Source organism: Haliotis rufescens, unplaced genomic scaffold (genome assembly GCF_023055435.1).
Source record: "Haliotis rufescens isolate VD_foot unplaced genomic scaffold, xgHalRufe1.0.p SCAF_12, whole genome shotgun sequence".
Lineage (NCBI taxonomy): Eukaryota > Metazoa > Mollusca > Gastropoda > Lepetellida > Haliotidae > Haliotis > Haliotis rufescens.
In genome coordinates this window covers 17,310,030-17,316,331 of record NW_025963802.1, presented here as the reverse complement: position 1 = coordinate 17,316,331, position 6,302 = coordinate 17,310,030, and positions in this window count along the sequence as shown.

Here is a 6,302-nt window from a genome sequence, read left to right as displayed (position 1 = left end):
AAACAATTTAACCAATCATTTACACAGAATCAACTTGATATTAAATTAAATGACATTATTTCTTTCACTCTCAGGACTGTTCTTTGCATGACATTAACTGGAATGTATTCAATTTGTCTTTAATGAATTGCTGGTCAACTCAACTTGAGATGTATTAGCAGGGGCAAGTGGTGACTTGGGAACCCATTTCTGTTAGAAGAGGAATATTTCAGGGTGATGTTTTGGTCCTTTGCTTTTCTGTTTGTCACTAAATCATTTAATACTTTTGCTCAGCAAAGGGGAAGGTTATCATCCTGGACCTACTCGGCACGGATCCCCAACATCTCTTTACTCACCTCCTTTACATGGATGACCTTGACCTTATTGCCAAAGGAGAATTCACTATATTAAAAAGAGATTCTCCTTGTCGCGTCCTTTTCTAATGAGATTGGCATGTCCTTTGGACTCAAGAAATGTAAAACACTTCATCTGAAACGTGGCAAGGTAGAAGAAGGAGGATAGGTCAGTTTATTTTGGGGAGGAATTATTGACCATCTTATTGAAGGTCAGGCCAATACGTACTAAGGGGTGCAGGTTAGAGAATGCCCTATCAGTTCAGCGCTGAACGCTCGCAATAAGGTCAAAGCCTCAAATTCTTATGCTGTACCTGTACTTCCGTATTCGTTTGCTGTTGTTGATTGGACGAAACAAGAAACTCAGGGTATTGACACCCTCACACGAGGAATTATGTCAGGCAATAGATCCCACCACCCTCTCTGTCCCCTCAATAGTTAATATTTACCATTTATGACGAGAGGGAATGGTTTGATTAACGTGGAGGCTCTTCATGATAGAATTGTATTGTGCAGTGTTGCACATATGTATTTGTCTGATGATTCTCTTGTGATGCATGTAAAGACTCATTTTGAAAATAAGGCATTCCACAGTTTTCTTAAACGAGCCAAGGATGTAGGACATAATCTCAATGTCAATGTTGATTTTGTTTATTTACTCTCAGGTTTGATGTACAATAACTGAAGCTTAGTATATTGTTTCATTGGGAAACGATCTTCTTTCCTGTTAAGAGTTTTATTCCAGCAAGGAGGGATGGAACAAGCGTTCGTTTTCCGTGTCAAAGGCCCGGGTTCAATTCACGACATAGGTACTATGTGTGATGCCCAGTGGTGACACCGCTAGGGTGCTAGGATGGTCGAAAATGGGTGATATGATATTCCGCCGATTGATGAAAACTTGAGTAAATATTGTGACACGAATGCAACTTTTGAATGCATTGCCACTTTTGGTGTCAAATCTGGAACAGTTCAGAAGAAAATAACATCCTTCTCACAATAATTCCCATATTCTCACTAGAGCGTTGTACAATGTCTAATCTGAATAGTCCTGTTGCTATTTGAACATACAGAAACATGCTCATTAAGTGAGATCTTTATGAGTCGATATTGTATATAGTTTTATTATTTACGTTTACGATTTTTTAATTTGTTAATGAATACCTGTACATGGTGTTAGTAACCGCAATTCATCGCAACTGTCTCCCTAATACCATCAAACTTCCGTATGACTTATACCTTCAGTAAAACCTCTTCTTCTTATAATTAGGTAAGTTTACTCTTGAATACACAACGTCACTCACCAAAAAAAGTTGTATCTTATTTCAGAGTCGGCCTAAGATACAGGTGAGTCTACAATACCTGCTCTGGTTCAATTACAAGCCACACCACACGTGATTAAACAGTTATGCAGGTGTTGCTGTGGACAAAAACCTCGTCTGTTTATATATTTTTTGTCGATACATGTATTACACATTTTCGTTAATTAGGAAATAAACATGCTGTGTTTTCAATGTAGAGCTAGGTTACCTGTAGATTTAGCCGCGCTAAATTGAATTTGGTACCAAACGCGTGGCTTGATCTTGAAATCTTGTTTTTACTCCGCGATCCTGATGTGTATCATCGTTAATGTTGCACTCCATTACTTGTATGTTTGGAGGCGATATCAAAGGCGCCGTCCTGCAGACACAGACAGTGTCGTTCGTTTCGCGTGAACTACCACCCCATTTCTCCAACCTGTCAGTAAGAGTTATGTTACCTGTGCACAAATACCTTAGATGCTGTGTCAGTGTGGAGAGTGTGGCCACGTACGGTAATCCTCAAAGTACAGTAGCATTCTACAAGGCCACTTTCGTTCAAATAACCAAATTTCTTTTTCAAAATATTAATTACAGACTGACGTATGTCGTATACAGTCCCCTTATTTGATTAAAACTGTAACATACGTAACTGTAAGATCAACTGGATTTTACATTCCATATATATCAGCTTACGGTCCTGTTTTGAAAACATGCAGTAGACATACGATTTGAAGACTAATAAAATCTGTTGTACGTGCGTACAGACAATCAAACCAAACCAAATGTCTTGTCATCACCTGTTGTGTATAAGATGGTGGTTATGTCTGAAATGTTATAGCGTTAGATAAGGAAGGAGAAAGTGTTTTATGATACTCGAGATTTGGAACACCCAAATATGTGACTGAAATATGTCACTCACATGAGCAATAAGATTAGGCAATAAAACATGCATAAAAGAGTACAGAGAAAATGGTGGAAACAAATTGAAATAGATTTTAATAAAAAAGATTGTACTAAACAACATGCCTGTGTACAAGCGGTTCCCATCGAGATGATATTGCATCGACAACACAAGCTTGTTTGACTGTTTTGAGTTGTCGTAGACTGACGAATAGCAAGTGATTTTCATGTTATACGTATGCATTCGTGACCAACTCGTGTTATTCCGGGACAAGCCGAATAGCGACTCGTGCCCCTCTCGTGGCCATTTTTGCAACTGGGTTCCGTCTTAGCGCAAACGGGCATACCTAAAACAATTGTTAACTCGTTGCGCAATGGTTCACATATATTTCCCCATATATCATTTATATTTCAGATGCAATTAAAAGCACATCAGGACATGCAAAATTATACAGTATGATTGAACACATTTAACTGTGTCTTGGGTATATTTTTAGATGCAAGACATATGTAAAAACAGAAGTTATTTCTGAGGGATTCTTTGACGAAGAACTTGAAATCATACGCGCATTCTGATTGGTTTGTCGTATTTTCGCACATAACATTCATGGATAGGGGGACGAGTCTTCTTGCAGGTTACGGAAAGGGGCGAGTGGTGACGAATGATACGCCTGCTTCCAAATACACATTACAAATTCAGATATACCACCTGTGTGAAGCATTATGACGCTGAGAACTGGGATGCCAAGTATTACGTGCATTCAGACACGGAAGCAATATATTCTTGTGTGTGTATTGCCTTTCCTCTGAAAAATGTAACACTAAAGTATTTTAAATTGCAGTAAACATCGTAATGAATAACACTTGCAAACTCAAAGTTATCGGAGTCTCCGATAGCTATGATTTTCAGGTTTGACTAATAGGGATTGCGTACGTGTAGTCACTTTCTTTAATTTATCAGCTGATTAGAATTTTCAAGTGTCATGAAATAGCACTATTACTAAAATATGGCAGTTTCTTTTATTCTGTATGAATAGTTGATTCGTCTAGTTATATATTTTACGGAGAGTTTATTCTCTTTAAGAACAGTATATACATGGATTGTTAATTGTAGAAGATCCTTACATCACCTTACATCAACATGTAATTAGTACACAAAGAATTGTTACTTATCATTTCCTGTATATTCCTGCTTGACCAACGAGCCTGCATGTATGCTGTAGTCTCCCATAAAGTCAGCACTATTTTTCAAGCATAATTAAATTTCCGAGACATTTTGATTGAAAGGAATTAAAAAGAAACCAACACCCGTTCTACACTTCATTTCAATGAACCTGGACCATGCAACTCGTTCGAAGGTCGTTTACGACTTTAGAGTGAATACATTTACAATGTGTATGTATAACTTTTAACTGCAAAATATATATTCATGATAATCAATTATTCTCGTTCCTAATTCGAATGAGCACGTTCTAGATCTGAGGTTACATTTGGAAAAATGACCAACAAAATCTTTCTTTGTACAATGCAAACAATACAAACATAGCGGCTGATAAAAGAGAAACAATTGAATAATCTATACGTAATGTTTTATTTGTTCTCGTTCAATTTATTGTACTTATATTTTAAAGTTATTTTAAAGTTTCAAAGAGTTAAGGTGTGGTTTTATGAATGAAATTAGAATATGAAAAACAGTCACCATACGGGATGTGCATGTGTAACTTGTCTTCAAACACCACGCTTGGTCCGACGCCCGGGGGTCATCAAACTAACTGGTCCCATAAAAGGGGCAATTATTTTCCGTAGTAGCTCCGCGGAGTGTTTGCGAAGCGACGCAGAAATTTTACAAATATTCTGCGTAGTCCCCGTGTAGGTACGAAAAGGTTTTACAAACATTCTACGTAGTCCCCGCTTAGCAACGCAAAATGTTTTACACACATTCTGCGTAGTACCCGCGTAGCTACGCAAAGGTTTTACAAACATTCTGCGTGGTCCCCGGCGGAAATTTTGCGAAATAACGTAAAAGACTTTTGCATGGTTGTGTATGTTGTGTCTCTAATGTGCAAGACCCTCTACCGAACGCTGTAAATACAAATATGATCTGAGGTAGGGTTTTTTTTGTTTCTAACGTCAGATTGTATTTCCTTTTCGCAAAAAGTAGATTTATAAGGAAATTGGATGCTTGAAGGTCGATCTGAGCAGTAGCGCGGCTGCAGTAACTGGGTCAATGTTCGCTCGGCTGTCTGTTCGGGATGAAACTATGATGTGGACTGTCTACTTGAGTTCTTATATGTGGAGTGAGTGAATGTATGAGTAAGTGAACGTCGTTTTTATGCAACAGTCAGCTTTTGTTAAGCAATATCACTCACTAACAGCTCACCTACTCACAATTGACTAATTTCGACTGAAACCTATATCCCCCTAATTAATTAGTTATTCCATAGGCCTACTATACGCGTCTAACTAATACCACATTTCTTAGGCCTACTACACGCCTCTAACTAACACCACATTTCGTAGGCCTACTATACGCGTCTAACTAACGCCACATTTCGTAGGCCTACTATACGCGTCTAACTAACGCCACATTTCGTAGGCCTACTATACGCGTCTAACTAACGCCACATTTCGTAGGCCTACTACACGCGTCTAACTAACACCACATTTCGTAGGCCTACTATACGCGTCTAACTAACGCCACATTTCTTAGGCCTACTATACGTGTCTAACTAACACCACATTTCGTAGGCCTACTACACGCGTCTAACTAACACCACATTTCGTAGGCCTACTACACGCGTCTAACAAAAACCACATTTCGTAGGCCTACTACACGCGTCTAAATAACGCCACATTTCGTAGGCCTACTACACGCCTCTAACTAACACCACATTTCGTAGGCCTACTATACGCGTCTAACTAACGCCCTATTTCGAAGGCCTACTATACGCGTCTAACTAACGCCACATTTCGTAGGCCTACTATACGCGTCTAACTAACGCCACATTTCGTAGGCCTACTATACGCGTCTAACTAACGCCACATTTCGTAGGCCTACTATACGCGTCTAACTAACGCCACATTTCTTAGGCCTACTACACGCGTCTAACTAACACCACATTTCGTAGGCCTACTATACGCGTCTAACTAACGCCACATTTCGTAGGCCTACTACACGCGTCTAACTAACGCCACATTTCGTAGGCCTACTACACGCGTCTAACTAACGCCACATTTCGTAGGCCTACTACACGCCTCTAACTAACACCACATTTCGTAGGCCTACTATACGCGTCTAACTAACACCACATTTCGTAGGCCTACTACACGCGTTTAACTAACACCACATTTCGTAGGCCTACTATACGCGTCTAACTAACCCCACATTTCGTAGGCCTACTACACGCGTCTAACTAACACCACATTTCGTAGGCCTACTACACGCGTCTAACTAACACCACATTTCGTAGGCCTACTACACGCGTCTAACTAACGCCACATTTCGTAGGCCTACTATACGCGTCTAACTAACGCCACATTTCGTAGGCCTACTACACGCGTCTAACTAACACCACATTTCGTAGGCCTACTATACGCGTCTAACTAACGCCACATTTCGTAGGCCTACTACACGCGTCTAACTAACGCCACATTTCGTAGGCCTACTACACGCGTCTAACTAACGCCACATTTCTGACCGCGTCTAACTAACACCACATTTCGTAGGCCTACTACACACGTGTAACTTACACCATATTCAATAGGCCTACTA